The 18,192-nt window shown below is 41.7% G+C and overlaps 1 long non-coding RNA gene across 1 annotated transcript; it reads left to right on the top strand.

Moving 5' to 3' along the window:
- Positions 1 to 987: 987 nt before the first annotated feature.
- On the top strand, positions 988 to 3,406 carry LOC129704384 (uncharacterized). Its single transcript, XR_008724717.1, has 2 exons — positions 988 to 2,163; positions 2,784 to 3,406. It is a non-coding gene; the product is annotated as an uncharacterized LOC129704384 (long non-coding RNA).
- Positions 3,407 to 18,192: the final 14,786 nt, after the last annotated feature.

Genomic DNA, 18,192 nt, shown 5'->3' with positions numbered 1-18,192 from the left:
TGATGAGAGTTTTAGTAATAGTATAGATAGATGGCTGTTTAATTTATATTGAGTGATCTGCAACTTACTTATGATGGAAACTTTAAATTTTACCAGCATATGCCTTGCCACAGTTACTTTGTCTGAATACATCTTGTAAGGGAAAGAAGAAAATTGCCTGATGAGTTTAAGAAGATTCAAATAGCAATCATCTTTAATTCTGCCACATTAGGTACTTTGTATATATTTTGCTCTGGGTCTCCACTCACTGGGGATTTGATGGATGAGGGGGTTCCTTGAAACTTACCAAATAGTGAAAGGCCTGGATAGAGTGGATGTTCAGAGGATGTTTCCACTAGTGGGAGAGTCTAGGACCAGAGGTCATAGCCTCGGAATTAAAGGACGTTTCTTTTGGAAGGAGATGAGGAGGAATTTCTTTCGTCAGAGGGTTGTGAATCTGTGGAATTCATTGCCACAGAAGGCTGTGGAGGCCAAGTCAATCGATATTTTAAAGGCAGAGATAGATAAATTCTTGATTAGTATGGGTGTCAGGGGTTATGGGGAAAAGGCAGGAAAATGGGGTTAAGAGGGAAAGATAAATCAGCCATGATTGAATGGTGCAGTAGACTTGGTGGGCCGAGTGGCCTAATTCTGCTCCTATCACCATTGAACTTATGAACATGAATTTACCCCAAAGAAATGTTGATGTCCACTCCAGCCACCTCTCAATAGGTAAAAGTAGTGCACCCGACAGCAATTAATGCATGGATTTCACTGTGTCTATGTCTCCCCTGACATACCCACAACCAAAGCCCAGTTTGCCTTATACCAGACTATCATCGTGGCCTTCTTCAAGTGCTCAAATCCTGGGCTGCAAGCTGAGGCACCAACTTTGGATTCCCTGCGTTGCCAGAAAGCTTTATGCACTGTTTCTGAAACCTCTCAGATGATAGCAGAAATTTGGCACTGTAGAATCACAGAAACATTCAGGACAGAAACAGGCCCTTCAGCCCAAACCCATTTATGCTAGCAAGTACAAAAAGAAAATGTTTTTAAAAATAAATAAGTTTAAAAAAAAGAATGAACAACATGAATATAATTGAAAGCTAATTAATTCAAGACTCCATTCAATTGATGTGACTTAATTAATACTATTAATATTAATGAAGGTAACGATAAAGCATTTAGTTTCATTTACCTGCAGTGTGCTGACATATGTGGTGGCACTCTCTGAGAAATTGCCAGCTTGTCATGACTGTGATCACTCCAATGTTTACTTTATCTGTTTACTGGCGTGAGAAAGATTTCTTCTGCTTGCTATTTGTAGCAGAATCATAAATACGGGGGATAACAAGTATGTTTGCCAGTTTGCAATAAACTGTAAACAGAGGAAATCGAAGAATCCTCATTGCAGCAATGAGAATTTCTTAAGGATAACTATGATCATTTTACAATCTGTAATTAGGTAGTATAAGTACTTGAATGCAAGCCAGCGGCAGGTCATACATTAACGTTGAGCAACAATGTTAGCAATCAAGCATGAAATCAATTCTCACATAAGTAAATTGGCACAGTTGTGATTTTGGTACATATGTGATAAATCATTTTTACATGCTGTGCATTAGAAGCTTTTTATTACATTCAGAATGACATATGCTTAGATCCTATCTAGGACTGCCAGACCTGTGATGTGCATTAAACCCATGCCTATTGATATCATTGCCGCTGGAACTTGATATGGGCTCACATTTCCTCTTAAAAATGTGTGTGCACGTCTTGACTGTGCAAGGCTTCCTTTCTCTGCCACTCATGAAGACTAATAGGTCAGTGTCATCCACCTGCCAGCCTATCCAGGGGCTAATTGACATCAGTATTCCAGTCTTTCAAGGCCACAGCTCCATTAAGGCACAGCCCTGATGGAAGTTTATGCTGTGTTGTGTTCAAATAGCTGTGAGGCAGGCAGCTCAGGGGAAGAAGTGCGCCCTCCTCTTTACAGACACATAGACACACCCTAAAGCTCAGAGGAGGATGTTGCTTCTGCACCAGGGATGCCATCTGAGCTCTGATGACAGATCTAAAAATGAGGATGCAAGTGATGGCTACTGAAATAGTCCTTAGAACAGACAGACCACCTACCTGGAACATTGCTGGGAGAAACTTCATGGCCTCATTAAAGTTGTCAAGGTTAGTGCTCTCACTTCTAAAATTGTACTTTGCAAATGCAGCGCTAACAAAGGCAGACGCAGAGGCAGAGGCATGCAATACTTGCAGATGGAAAAATGCACTCATGTCCCAACATAAACTGCATGTGCCTGCACATATGTGCACACATACATGCACACCCGCACATGCACTTCTGCCACCTCAACAATATAACTCAAAGCACAAATGCCATTGGGACAAGTGTAGCTGGGACATGTTGACCAGCGTGGGCAAGTTGGGCCGAAAGGCCCGTTTCCACACTGTATCACTCTATGATTCTATGACTCTATGTCTTTATGTCACTCACAGTCTGAGAAATGTAACATATAAAATAGGTGCAGAAGTAGGCCATTCGGCCCTTCGAGCCAGCACCACCATTCAATTTGATCATGGCTGATCATCCAAAATCAGTACACCTTTCTGGCTTTTTCCCCATAACCCTTGATTCCCTTAGCTCTAGGAACTAAATCTAACTCTCTCTTGAAAACATCCAGTGAATTGGCCTCCACTGCCTTCTGTGGCAGAGCATTCCACGTACAATTAACCACACCACATCACATCATGATAGTACTTTTATATAAACTTCACCCTTTGTCTTGCAGGTTAATAAAAGACTGTCCGACAAACCAAAGGTTGGCCTTTTCAGTTCCAACAGCTTCCTACAAGACGAGAGTTCTCCTCGCTAGTGTGACTGGTGACATTGAACCTGACTTACAAAGCACCGCGCCTGATGTTAACATGGTGGTGGCCAATAAAACAGGTAATGGGTGGAAGTGGCTCCAAGAACATCTCCATCCTCATTGACACTTTGGCCCAGCAGTGAGTGTGCAAGAAAAAAACAGATGCATTTATAACAATATTCCACCATCAATTCTGAATAAATGATTATCTCACTGACTTCGGGGTGTTCCTGGTTTCACTGTATGCCATGTTGTCACTTGTGGGCGGAGCACCAAGGCAAATTCCTTGTATGTGAATACTTGGCCAATAAACTTATTCATTCATCCATTCATTCTTCCACATCTCAAAAACATGCAGGGTGGTAGGTTAATTGACCTTTGTAACTACCCTCTAATGTGTGGATGATAGAATCAGGAGGCTGCTTATGTAAATGTTGGAAAAATAAAATGGGATGTTTGCTGTAAATAGATGGTGTGGGCCTGTTTCCATGTGTATTATTACTCCAAAACATTTCAAGCACTGGAAATCTGAAGTAAAGAGAAAATTGCTGGAAAAATATACAGGTCAGGCAGCATTGATGAAGAGAAAGAACATTGATGTTTCATGTCAATGGCCTTTCATTGAAACTCGGGTACAGGGAGTGAGGATATGTGAGGGATAGCGGGGATAATGGGAAGAAGTGCAGAAAATCAATGATACAGATGGTATTGCTGTGCACTATATGTGGTAATTGCTTGTTAATTATAGATAACTTGTCCGGAGGAGGTTCCAATCTAGGGAAAAGAATGGGAGTAGAGGAGAGTGCGTAAGAAACTGAATAGAGTAAATGCTAAATACATGCAGTGAAGGAGACCGCTGGCAAATACCTTCTGGTCACGCAGCAGATGTGAAAAGAAACTGAATTAATGTTATGGGTTGACAAATTTACATTAGCACTGTCTAGTTCTGGCACATACTGGAATGGCTGCTTATCTAAAATTGTTGAGTTCGGTGTTATATTGAGAGCTACAGCCAGCCCACTGCCCAGACAAAGGATAAATGGTGTTCTTAAAATTTATATTGGGATTTGTTGTGACAGTGAAGAGCCCAAAGGCAGAGAGGTGAGAATGAAAGTGGGGTAGAGAATAAAAGTGACAGCTAATTGAAAATTCAGGCTTATCCTTGCAGCCTGAAGACTGACGTCTATAGTATAAAGACTGAATGGAAATTCCCTAGGCTCCAAGGAATTTTGTCCCTAGGCTCGATGTGCCTAGGGATAAACAACTGTTCCTGAAGATCCGAGAGACAACAACTAAGAGAACACGGTGTTCAAGAAGGAACTGCAGATGCTGGAAGATCGAAGGTACACAAAATTGCTGGAGAAACTCAGCGGGTGCAGCAGCATCTATGGAGCGAAGGAAATAGGCGATGTTTCGGGCCGAAACCCTTCTTCAGACTGATGGGGGATGGGGGGGGGAGAAGGAAGGAAAAAGAGAGGAGGAGGAGCCCGAGGGCGGGGGGATGGGAGGAGACAGCTCGAGGGTTAAGGAAGGGGAGGAGACAGCAAGGGCTAGCAAAATTGGAAGAATTCAACGTTCATGCCATCAGGACGCAAGCTGCCCAGGCGGAATATGAGGTGCTGTTCCTCCAATTCCCGGTGTTGCTCACTCTGGCAATGGAGGAGACCCAGGACAGAGAGGTCGGATTGAGAATGGGTGGGGGAGTTGAAGTGCTGAGCCACCGGGAGTTCAGGTAGGTTATTGCGGACTGAGCAGAGGTGTTTGGCGAAACGATCGCCCAGAGAGAGAGAGAGAGAGAGAGAGAGAGAGAGAGTATGATAGTTAATATTTATCATGTGGTCACCATTACATTGGCAATTTGAGGAAGTATTGCAATCATTGTTCTTATTCAAGTAATATCTGGATTCACTTTGTTATCTACTTAATGCATAAATCGACTGAAAACAGACAATTATAGAACTGCTTTACTGTCTGCTTTGAATATTGACATGTGCTGGCATTAGCTGGCTGGAAATCAAACAGACACAATAAAAGCATGTCTTCTGCTCCAGTGAGACACCCTCCATCTGCCAGCTTTGTGATACAGCAATATTGTGTGATTATGGAGAGTTTGAAGTCATGAGGCAAGAACAAACAACAGCAGTAAGCTGTGTGCTGGTGATGACAGACTTCTGCCAAGGAGATAATGAAGCTGTAACCTTCATTACTTCTCAATGAACGAAACAATAAAGCAAAACCGCATATTTTCAGAAGGTTGTAGATATGTTTAACATTCTTCCAATTTACTGAAATTTGAAGGCAATTTTTTGTTCGTCTTGACTTTGGAAATCATTTTGTATTATTTACAGTAGAGGTGTGAATGGCCCAGTTAAGTCCCACTGATGTAATAGGTGAGAACAATGCAGACGCCAAACTCTCTGTCATTTTGTAAATCACAAACTGTGAGTGCCAGTGTGATGTGCGTTAACAAATATTTGTATTAGAGCAATCTTTCTCTCAAAGCTCATTGTCCATTTTTACCTTTGGGAATACATTGCCGATCTTGATTAATACGCCTCAATTTATAAAAATGAAGAATTAAGACGGCTTTGAATAACTAAGTGAAATCTTCCAATCATCTTCCAATCACCAAGCAGCAAAAGTTGTTTTTTTCAAGTACCAGGCTCTTAAAATGGGTTTGTTTCTTAAAACCAATTTAATGTACCTTAGGATCTTACTGTATAAAGAAGCTTTATCATAAGCCAGTCAGTCCACACCAACCTGTATTTGTTCATCGATCAACCTACATCTCCACCTACATATTCGTCAATCTCTTCTCTCCCCAGAATTACATCCTGATCCAGTACATCCTGACTGTTTCAACATTATTGCTGCCAAGCTTTCATTTTGTAACTTTATGGAACTTTAGTAGAATGTTCCATGTTCATTTGTTAGTTATCCCCCCCAGTTTTGCTATACTGTGATTAAATTAAAAATAAATAGTACACTCAGAAGGTTAGGCAGCATCAGTGAAAAGTTAATGTTCAAAGATTATTTGTGTTAACTATGTTCCTGTTACTATGGCAGATTGGCTGGTTACAAAAGATCTATAACACTAACAGTTTGTTTTATATAATGCATTGCTCCATATTTAAACTAACTTATCAAAATATTAATACAAAATCTTGTGCTGTACTTTGGACTATTTATGTGTGGGAAATAATGATGGCATGTATTTTAAGACTGTGTTTTCTGGGTTGCTGGTTATATTGCTGTAGAACCTACTTTGTAACTATTTTTAACTTACCTGTTACCTGGTGAAATTATCCTGCTTTTATTGGGAGAAATTGCTGTAATTCCATTGATTCATTAAATGACGTGTTTTCTAAGTAAAATAGATTTACTGTACAATTAACTCTTTCTTGTGAGCACAGACACATAATCACCCTGCCTCCAATGACTAATGCAACAGAAATTGTAACTTTTTATTGTACCCGAACTGATTCTGTAGATACAGTCCTAAAGCTTACCCCACTTTATCTAGTTCAGTTAAAACACTAAGTCAAGCACTGGAACAACTAATCTTTATTTTGAACGAACAGCAAATCCCCCCTATACAATACCGGTTCGATCCTTGCCTCTGCCTGGCCAAGCCCTTCAACCTCGTGCAAGCAGACACTACCAAAAGGTTACGCAGTCCCAAGCGCCCTTCCAGAAGATCAACACCAATCCAAATGGGGGCTACCTTTTATAGGTCAACAAACCCTGAGGAGCCGAACAACATAGGGGTGGGTCCCCTTACAAGCCAATTACACATATCGATTACATTAAAGCATTTTTGACAGTTGCCCAACCCAATTACAAAGTCCCAAACAATGTTTCTCCAGAAGCTTCTGGAAGGAAGATAGTTAACTGAATAATGCAACATTTACCCAGGCAGTACAAACAATTCAGCCAGGGCTTCGACACTTCGGCCACTTCGGACTGCTAACTTACTAAGTGAGTAAGTTAGCAGTCCATACTTTCACTGATACTCCTACAGTGGTGGAGATGTACCCAAGTATTCCTCCCTTCTACTCCAAACAGCAGGGCAACTGTCTTGCAACATTATTTACTTTATTTACAATCCCTTTGCAATAATCCAATCAAACTCATGCATCTGCAACACCTTAGTGTTTATCTGCAAGGTCCTCATACATATTATCAATTGCGAGTTCAGCTGGACCTTCCTTATCTGGTGTATTGATCTGGGACCTAGACTTCCTGGCACCAGCTTGCAGCTTGAGGCTTCTCACAGAAAAAGGGCAACAGGGCCTGCAGATGCATGAATCCTTTGCTCTATTTTAGCTCTATTTTGGGCCAGAATTTACATTCCCCCCTCTTATCATATGATAACCTATCATCAATGATAATTAAAGTACAATAGCGACTGTTCCATTCTAATAAATATCTTAACAAAAAGATGCTGATGTATTTTCCCAGAACTTCATCAAGCTTCCCACGTTTTCGTGGGCGTAAATCCATCTGAGGAGTCTTCACATCCCGAGTTTTAGTGGATGCAAATTCCCTCCATCCATATTGATAATTCATCTGTACTTGATCCATATGAAGTTTCTAAAAGAACCTAGAACAAAGTGAGTTAGCAGTCCATTCTTTCACTGATACTCCTACAATGGTGGAGATGTACCCAAGTATTCCTCCCTTCTACTCTTAACAGAGCTCTCTCTGTATACTGCTCCTACTCTATAATATCATTCTTCCAACACTAGGATCAAAGCTAAAATGTGGTCGGTCATCTCTGCAGTCACACAATGAAAGTTTCCATTGTACCCTCAATTATAGTATTCAGAAAGACTTCTCATAAGCATTTCAGCTGGGTTCAGTTCCAGATTTCCCTACAGGCATAACTTTCATGTAAAATAACTATGGGGAATAATTTAATTCAGCCAAATTCAATCATTGCCTTTTAGCTATTTTAGTTTTCAGAGTCTGTTCTACCCCTTCTATAAATCCAGCAGCTTGTGGTCGATATTCACAATCCCCAGCCGTTTGTACGATTTCCATCATTTTGTTCTAATATGATGTGGATCATTATTTAAACTAAGTCGAATAGGGATGTCAGATCTAGGGATAATTTTCTGATAACTCCTTGATAATAGTAGCCACTTTATTGTCAAGGGTTGGATGAGTTTTGATCCACCGGTCAAATGCATCGACTCTGACAACAAGTACCTATTACCCTGGTACCTCCTCTAATTTAATGTACTTCTTCTTTCTAGTATATTTAATAGACTCGCAGACAATAGGGGTTCTTTCTCATCATTAGTCTTCTCCTGCCACTGAGTAATTTTATGGATGGTTAGCATCGACCTTTCCGAGGGGAAATTGTTATTTAAACTTTTAGTCTACCTCATCATTTTATACCACCACCTTACGTTCCAAGGACATTTTTTTCACCTCAAATCAACACCATAATTTGTGATATCTGCTAGGGTGATTGATGATTACTAAACAGTCCCATCCCATCTCCGACTGTTTTCCTGGGGGTGGGACAAGAAAGATACCAAGTCAATAATCAAAATTTTAAACTCATTTTGAAACAGATCCCATTCTATTCTGATAAGCCATCCCTAAATGTCAGATTTTCCTACAATATTAATGGATCAAATTTACAATTGGTCATAAATTATTGTGCATAGTGATTAGAATTTAAGTGCCAAATGGGTCTCCCCAAGCCACAGAGTATTGTTCATCCCTATATTTCTGTGCCAATTTGAAATTACCCATCCTGACAAAATATTACAGGACAATGATTTTTTTTTAAAGTCAGAGCTTGCCTCACTGATCTTGATAGGCTTCCTGCACATTCTCAGTTTCATGAGACTTAATTCTTCTTCTTTACTGGTGTCAAATGTCAGGTTCGTATGTGGAAGTTAAAAAATTTAAACTTTACAAAATTGATTCAGCTAAAACTAAGACAAGCTTTCAACTTCTCCTATTAAATTGCAATGCCAGCAAAAAGCACTAACCCTTGTTCTCAGTACACTAACAAGGCTAACAAAATGTTGATGTACCCTTTTCCAATAACATAAGCGAGATAACAAGTAAAGCTTCATGAATGTCACCTCTATAATATAAACATTTAGAGGAGGTTCAGACTCTTGGCACTAACCTTTGCTCTATAAGATTATAATGTGCGTTATTAGCAGAAAAAAAAACAAATGCTTGTTCTGCAGAAAAATAGCCTTCTCATATAACCATAATGCTAACCCTTCCTCTGTCAGAAGAACTTGTCAATTTTAAGAAGCTGTCAATCTTAAGGATCTGTCAATCTTAAGAAGTAAGAGGCTGTAGATAACGTATTGCCGAATTGTTGATTATTGGAGTATAAATACATGCTTAATCACTGTCCATATGTGTGGGGATCGGAGCTCTGTATAGTCTGTATCTACATACTATAGAGTCCATGCCACACCCGCCTTGCAAAATAAAGATTACTGCTTGATTACTGATTTTATTGGCTTTTTTGTCTGTTTAAGAATAAGTGAACCACAATATTGGCGTAGTCGGCAGGATCTTGCTGGAAACAGTCGCTGAAGACTAAGAATCTACAGTTTGGTCGGGGTCTCGAAGGGGGGGAAGAAAGTGTATTATCAGCCCCCTTGAGTACCCGTAAACACTGTTGCCCTTCGTTTGAAGTGATCTGGTTCCATGCCAAGATCTTTCAGAACAGGCAACGCAAGGTAAGACAATTTTTGGAATTGTTGACTCAGATTAAGTAGGCTGTTTGAGATATTAAGCTGGTATAGGACCAGTAATGGGATAGGCTCGGGATAAGAATAATGTGGTACATGTGGGAGTTCCAGTACGTGGGAGCTTCGGTACAACATATGTGTTATTTGGATCCAGGGAAAACTTAAATATTAAATAATGAGAAAAAAAGCGAGAATATGGTTGGCCAACATTATATTAAACAATTGGTATGTAAAAATGGAAACCTAAGCAAAATATCCCCAGGGACCCCTTGTCTGACATAGAGACCTTGTTGACAAAGAGAGGGGAGATAAGGAACAAATTTGGGGAGAGAAATAATTGGAAATAGTGTGGACCACCTCCCCCATGCCCTGGCCACCAGTCACTAACAGCGGGAGCTACGACACTCAGATCCCATGAAGAGGAAGGGGCTCCAGTACGCGTACAGAGAAGGGCACCCCCAGAACAAGGAAGAACTGATAAGGAAGATGAGTAAGAAGAAGGGAGAGGGCTTAAGGCAGAAGAGGAAGAGCAGTGAGAGAATTAAACAACACAGAGCACCAGGAAAGAAAAACAGCAGATAAATAGGAAGATTGAAAAGATAAAGCAGGATGGCGAGCTGGTGGCTTCCGAGGCAATGTACCTTAACTACCCCGCAAGAATCGAGGCTGCTCACCTTTACCCCAAGAACTTGAACATTTTGCAGCCAACAGTCGGTACAGTTTAAAACAAACTTGAAACAAAAATTCTGACATGTGAAAAACAGAACTCGTCTCCCTGGTGGAGAGAGAGGGGAAAGTCTCAGTAATCGGGCAAGTGCCTCTTTAAGAAGTTGCAGCTGTATGGGCGTTAAGCCTGGGACAAAGTTATTTTATTTTCCTTTGCTCATTGAAAATGTATTGGTTATCTATGTTGAAATTAACTGTGTACTCTGTCTTCTCAACTTTTATTAAACTGCGGATGTGGCCCAGCAAAGAGACTGTTCATTTTCTTCACCGCATAACCTGGCATTAGGATTGGTGACCTTGTCGGTATTTTAACTTTGATTTCTTATCTTTTGAATTGAATTCAAGATAGATCTGAATTATGCACTGGCCATGTGAAATTCAGATTGAGGTGTTGGATGAGAATTGGGAATAATTTTAAAATATTTTTTACTTTATAATGACCTATTTTTAAAGGGTCTGCCTGCTAGACTGGAGGTAAAAGGAAGCCATACACAAAAATAAAAAGGGCCAGTATTTACAGTATCTTGCTAAAACCTGCCATTAACATAAGTGAATACACTGCATTGAATTATATACATGCCTCCCTAATCCCGGATACTTGGAACGAGTCTCCCCCTGGTTGAATAAACTTGAACAATTAATAGTGACCCCTTATTTGTTCTTTGGGGTCCCAGAATTAGGAATAAAACCAAAGGGATTGATTTGAGAAGAGAGACACCTCTGAGCCACATTTAATCATAACGACTCAACCTCCAGCAACAGTGAAAGAAGTGAGAAAAATTATAAATGGCTGAAGGACAAACAGACAATTCATGGTTTAACATTGCCAATGACACAGAAGGAAAGATCACATGGATCAGAAAGGAATGGGACACTATGAAAAGCAACAGCTGCCTACTGAGGATCTACCTACTATGGCTCTGGTCCAAGTACCCAACGAACTATGGGCAAAGCATAAGAATCATGTGGGATGAGTGTATTCAGCCCCTGAACATAAACTGACTATAAAAAAAGGGGGAGCTGCCTTGCCATGAAGTAAAACAATATTGACTGGCCCATAGGCTGAAGAAGGGATAGCTATAGTCTTCATAATTGACATGATTGTCTTTATTACAACCAGCACTATTAGTGAAAATGCAAAGTCTGTGTAATAGATCCCAAAAGTGGGAAGATGTAATGAATGATGTTTTGTCTAAGACCTGAGAGCTATTTAAAATAGTCCTTTAGTACCTGATATCAATATTATTCTGTCATCTATAATGACAGAAGCCGACACCTTTACAGTAATTGACCTATGTTCAGCCTTTTACCACATATCCCTGCATAAGGACCGATAGCCTATTATTCTGTCTTTGCCAGCAGTGGTGGAATAACATGCCAGCCTGCTTACGCACTGTAACGGTGAAGGGCTACAATTATAGAATGTTAAGCAGTGAACTAGCTGCTGTAAGGTAAACAAGCTTCTTTATCTGATTAGGATGTTGGGTTTGTGCCATAACCCCTTACGAGCTCAAGAGCTGATTCAAAACCACATTACGATCAGACACATAATGCTTCTAGTTCATGGTATCTTGTAACATTTCAACTTATGAATGTTAATCTCCTTAAAGAAGCTAAAAATGAATCTGCAGATCCCACAGTCATGGATAAATGGCATGAAGCAATTCAATGGGGGAATTGGTATAAGAGTTAACGGTAAGAGATGAAATGTATGAATTCTAAATATTACTCTTTGTTTTTTTTTATAAGCTCTGCATAAATATAGTTGACAGCTCCATTCTCAATTCTTGATAATCTTTGTATGTAATCGTGTTAACTGTTTTACAACTATTGTATATTAAAAATGTTTCTACTATGAAATAAGTATTGATCAAAGAGGAACCTGTATTATAATAAGAAGAGTGTTGTGCCTAGATTCCTCATGAATCCTCTAATATAATGACCTTGCTTCCCACATTTCCCAAGAAATTGAGAAAATCCATAAGGTTGACAGTGACATGCATGGGTACAATGAAGTAAAATGGGAGATGCTGGCCATTCAGTTGGCTTGATGGACTTTGGAATACTTTATTACACTATGGCTCTATAGTTTTATTAATCATCACTCTAATTTTTATTGTTAATTGCTTGCGACCATTATGTACCTACCGGGGATTGTGAATGTTATCATAAACTGATAAAGAGGAAGGAATGTGGAAGATAAAAGATTTTCACTTTATAAAATGGATTCAGTTAAAACTAAGACAAGCTGTCACCTTTTCCTATTAAATTACAAAGCCAGCAAAAAGCATTAACCCTTGTTCTCAGTACACTAACAAGGCTAACAAAATGTTGATGTACCCTTTTCCAATAACATAAGCAAGATAACAAGTACAGCTTCATGAATGTCTTCTCTATAATATACACATTTAGAGGAGGTTCAGACTATTGGCACAAACCATTGCTCGAAAAGATTATAATGTGTGTCATTAGTAGAAAAAAACAAAATGTTTGCTCTGCAGAAAAATAGCCTTCTCATTTAACCATATAGGCTAACCCTTCCTCTGTCAGAACAATGTGTCAATCTTAAGAAGCTGTCAATCTTAAGGATCTGTCAATCTTAAAAAGTAAGAGGCTGGACTATGCTCTGTAAATAAGGTATTGCTGAATTGTTGATTATGAGAGTATAAATACATGTACTTAATCACTGTCCCTTTGTGTGGGGATAAGAGCTCTGAAAAGTCTGTATCTAAATGCTATAGAGTCCTTACCACACCCGCCTGGCGAAATAAAGATTACTGCTTGATTACTGATTTTAGTTATGTTTTTGTACGTTTAAGAATAAGTGAACAACACTAAATTTTATGTTTGTAGGGTTTGGCACTAGTGTGTGAAGCAGCTCTATCATTGAATCAATTGTTTATTAGTATATTGATCTTGTTTTTCTTCTTCCTTTTGATGTTGGGTCTGCAAGAGTAGGAATACCACTGTGAGGAGCAACCTTTGTTCTATCTGGGCATTTCCCAAATTGTTAATGTTGTTGGTGGCCTACGATCTTCTTAGACATTGGAGGGACAGTGCTACCGTTCTCTGGGGAGCTACTTGGATGGAATTGATGGTTACACATTTTACCTGAGCTGTGTCTTCTGCCCGTTCTTGAGGGTTCACATGCTCATTTACCTCACTCCCCAGATGATGGCGTAGACAGGCAACACTGTCCTAAAGGCATAATAACTCAACAACAGTTTGATTAGGTGAATTTTACATTTGTTTGGGTCTGCCTTAATGATTGCTCCTCATTATTACCATTCGTATACCTCCTGCACTTGCTGATATTTCAGTGTAATTCACAGCTCCCTCCTCTTCCTTTAATGCCAAATCTAATTCTCTTTGAAGGTACACAAAAAAGCTGGAGAAACTCAGCAGCAACTATTGAGCGAAGGAAATAGGCAACGTTTCGGGCCGAAACCCTTCTTCAGACTAATTCTCTTTGAGTTCTTCTTCTTTTAACACCAGCTACTTTGTCTCCCTTCTTAATTTCTTTGTTACTTTTTAGTTCTCTCCAGATTCGATCTGATCTGTCTGTTGTTAGGCTTTTCTTATTTTGGTAATCTTAATCCGCTACTATTGAAGCATATTCCTGGGGCTGCTAGTTTCCCTTTAGAATTTCCTTCCAGGTTCTCGTGGAGCTTTCTGCAGCTTTTTGATCCTGGGTATTCTTTCTTATTATTCTCCCTGTACCATTTCAGTGCTATGAGGAGGGTATGGTACATTCCTTCAGATTATTTTTTTATGGGTTCTGAGGTGGTGGTTAGGTTATTCCGTCCGTATCTTCTGGGCTGGCTGGCAGATCAGGACTACGAGAATGGGTAGGCTTGCAAGAAAGATGTCTGTTTTCTTGCTCCCTGATCTCCTGGCCAGCTTACTATCGGTTCCTTCTGATCTTTAGGATCCCGAGTGTCCCTATTCCCCCTGGGGTTCCAAAGGCTCCTTAGACCTCATGACCCTCTCCTTTGACCCCTTCCTCCTATTTGTTGCAGTTGCAGCTGTTGCAAGATGGCACCTGCCTGCAGCGACTTTTGCGGAGCTCCGGAAAATAAAAGGCTCAACTACAACTTCCGACAACTTACCTGGATCAGAAAAACGGCAGAAATCGGTGCCGTTTTGGACAAGCTGCTTGAGCACCTCAAGGCTCTCGCAATTTTGCGATCTCCCGCAGCTGCGGGAACCCCGGACTTTAAACTTTCCCACACTGTCTGTGGAACTCCCGACCCGACTGAGGATCCCAGGTACTGTACCTGGAGACCCCAGGATGACACCCAGAGCCGACGGGCTGGATCTCCCAGGAACAACGGAGCTGGAGCTGCCGACTTTGAGGGAACCCCCGTTCGTTACGGAGCTTGAGCTGCCGTCTGTGAGGGAAGCCCCGTTCCAGCGCAGGTCCACAGAAACAGCAGGTACAGCAAGCACAGTACCTGGGAACAAAGGGGAACAAAGGGGAAGCCTCCATTGTGTCCGGAAACGTGGCCGTCGGGCAGGACTCCAGGTCAGAATGAAGCACAGGGGACTTCGGCCCCCTCTCCCTACTATCCTGCTGGCTAATGTACAGTCTCTTGAAAATAAAGTGGAGGACTTAAGGGCAAGGCTGCTTTATCAAAGGGAGCTGAGGGAATGCTCTGTGTTCTGTTTCACAGAGACATGGCTCACCCCCAGCTCCCCAGACTCAGCGGTCCAGCCTGAAGGGTTCTCCATCCACCGTATGGACCGTACCCTGGCATCTGGGAAAGGGAGAGGAGGGGGCGTCTGCCTCATGGTCAACTCTGCGTGGTGTTCAGACGTGGCAGTCCTGTCCAACTCCTGCTCTCCACACCTCGAACATCTGGCGGTGAAGTGCCGTCCCTTCTACCTCCCAAGGGAATTCACCTCCATCTCCGAGGGAATAACTCCAGGACTGTTTGGAGTCTGTAGACAGGGCAATGTTCAAGGACTCGGCAACAGACTTGAACGAATACGCCACAGTCGTTACAGACTTCATAAAGAAATGTGTGGAGGACTGCATCCCTACAAAAACCTTCCGAGTGTTTCCCAATCAGAAACCTTGGATGAACTTTGAGATCCGCACTCTTCTAAAGTCCAGACACAGGGCATTCATGTCCGATGATACAGTGGCCTACATGAAGTCCAGATACGACCTTGGTAAGGCCATCAAAAAGGCCAAAAGGGACTTCTGCTCCAAACTGGAGGATGAGACAGATGTTCGGCAGCTGTGGCGGGGCCTGAATGCAATCACCTCCTACAAGGCGAAACCAGGAGGCAGCTCGAATGTCGGTGAAACATCACTCCCTGACGAGCTCAATGCGTTTTACGCACGCTTTGATAGGGAGAATACTGATGTGCCTTCCCGATCCCCCATTCGCTGTGATGGCATTTCAGTCTCAGTCACAGAGGCCGACGTCAGAAAATCCTTCAGAGGGGTGAACCCCCGAAAAGCACCTGGTCCTGATGGTATACCCGGTCATGTTCTAAAAACCTGTGCGGACCAACTGGCGGGAGTTTTTACGGACATTTTCAACCTCTCACTTCTGAGGTCTGAGGTTCCCACCTGCTTTAAAAGGGCATCAATTATACCAGTGCCCAAGAAGAGTAAGGTGACGTGCCTCAATGACTATCGACCAGTGGCACTAACGCCGGTGGTGATGAAGTGCTTTGAGAGGTTGATCATGGAGCAAATCAACTCCTACCTCGACAAAAACCTGGACCCACTGCAGTTCGCTTACCGCCACAACAGATCAATGGTGGATGCGATCTCACTGGCTCTCGACTCCGCGCTGGACCACTTGGACAACAAAAACTCATATGTCAGGCTGTTATTCATCGATTACAGCTCGGCATTCAACACAATCATCCCCTCCAAACTGGTTACCAAACTCACAGAACTGGGTCTCTGCGCATCCCTCTGCAACTGGATCCTCGACTTCCTCATCCACAGACCACAGTCTGTTCGTATTGGTGGAAATGTGTCAGCCTCGATAACAATCAGCACGGGAGCACCTCAAGGCTGCGTGCTCAGCCCCCTGCTGTACTCACTCTATACCCATGACTGCGTAGCCAACCACAGTGCGAACTCCATCATCAAGTTCGCTGACGACACTACTATTGTGGGGCGTATCACTGATGGGGATGAGTCAGAGTATAGAAGGGAGATCGAGCAACTGTCCATATGGTGCCAGCACAATAACCTGGCCCTCAACACCAGCAAAACCAAGGAACTGATTGTGGACTTTGGAAGGAGTAGGAGGGGGACCCACAGCCCCATTTATATCAACGGGTCGATTGTTGAAAGGGTCAAGAACTTCAAATTCCTGGGCGTGCACATCTCTGAAGATCTTTCCTGATCCGAGAACACTAACGCAATTATCAAAAAAGCTCATCAGCGCCTCTACTTCCTGAGAAGATTACAGAGATTCGGTTTGTCAAGGAAGACTCTCTCTAACTTCTACAGGTGCACAGTAGAGAGCATGCTGACCGGTTGCATCGTGGCTTGGTTCGGCAACTTCAGCGCCTTGGAAAGGAAAAGACTACAAAAAGTAGTAAACACTGCCCAGTCCATCATCGGCTCTGACCTTCCTTCCATCGAGGGGATTTATCGCAGTCGCTGCCTCAAAAAGGCTGGCAGTATCATCAAAGACCCACACCATCCTGGCCACACACTCATCTCCCTGCTACCTTCAGGTAGAAGGTACAGGAGCCTGAAGACTGCAACAACCAGGTTCAGGAATAGCTACTTCCCCACAGCCATCAGGCTATTAAACCTGGCTCGAACAAAACTCTGATTATTAATAACCTACTTTCTACTATTTGCACTTTATCAGTTTATTTATTCATGTGTGTATATATTTATATCATGGTATATGGACACATTTATCTGTTTTGTAGTAAATGCCTACTATGTTCTGTGTGCTTAAGCAAAGCAAGAATTTCATTGTCCTATACAGGGTCACATGACAATAAACTCACTTGACCTTGAACTTTGTTCTTTCATGGGGCAAGTTCTATTTCAATGCACTATTTCACCACAAACATAGCACTGATCTGATCTGATTGCCTGATTACTCCTCGTATGTAATTTAGGGGAAATGGGATCCAGGGCAGGTATATCATCAAGGCAATCTGGTGGGAATTGTTTTCCCCAGACCTCGGGACTCCTTTTTTGTCATCAATTTAGGATTTCCCCATCCTAAATCTGACTTTGGTTTATATTTCACATGTTTTATCTTTTCCCAGTGGTATCTCACTGCCCGAGCCATATGACTGACACTGTTGTTGGACCAGTCAGTGTTATTGCTTTTGATTGATTCAGCCACATTGATAGGAAGACCGTTTAACAATGCTGCACAGTATTGTGGAGAATTTGCACCCCTCTGATAATCCAGGTCACCTGATTGATCCAAATATAACCCTGAAAATCGCTCCAAGAATTCATCAGCTTCTGCTTCTTCTCTAGGTTTGATTTCCAACTAAATCAATTAGTCCCTGCAAAGAATTTGTAAGGGCAGTTTTCCTTTCTCTTGCACCATCTTTTGTTATTACCTTTGCTAAGTTCTTCATGAGTGAGATATCTTAAAGCTTTCAAAAATCTAATATACGCTGTCGGGGTAATTGACTGTTGCCCATAGGTCTTGAGAGTCAATATAATGTCCCTACATTGTGATTCCTAAATATTCCCCAATGGAAACAGGCAACTCCTATTTGTCAGGAATCTGGCCTAATACTCTTGTTGTTTTACTGAGTTTTAATGGAGTCTGGGCAACTGTATCCCGGGGATTTTCTGCACCCACTGCACTAACCAAATCAAAAGTAGGAGTAGGCACTTTTCTAACCGTGAATTGCCT

The sequence above is a fragment of the Leucoraja erinacea genome, chromosome 15, assembly GCF_028641065.1.
Source record: "Leucoraja erinacea ecotype New England chromosome 15, Leri_hhj_1, whole genome shotgun sequence".
Lineage (NCBI taxonomy): Eukaryota > Metazoa > Chordata > Chondrichthyes > Rajiformes > Rajidae > Leucoraja > Leucoraja erinaceus.
Note: the sequence above shows the minus strand (reverse complement) of the source record. Positions and strands in the feature narration are given on the sequence as shown.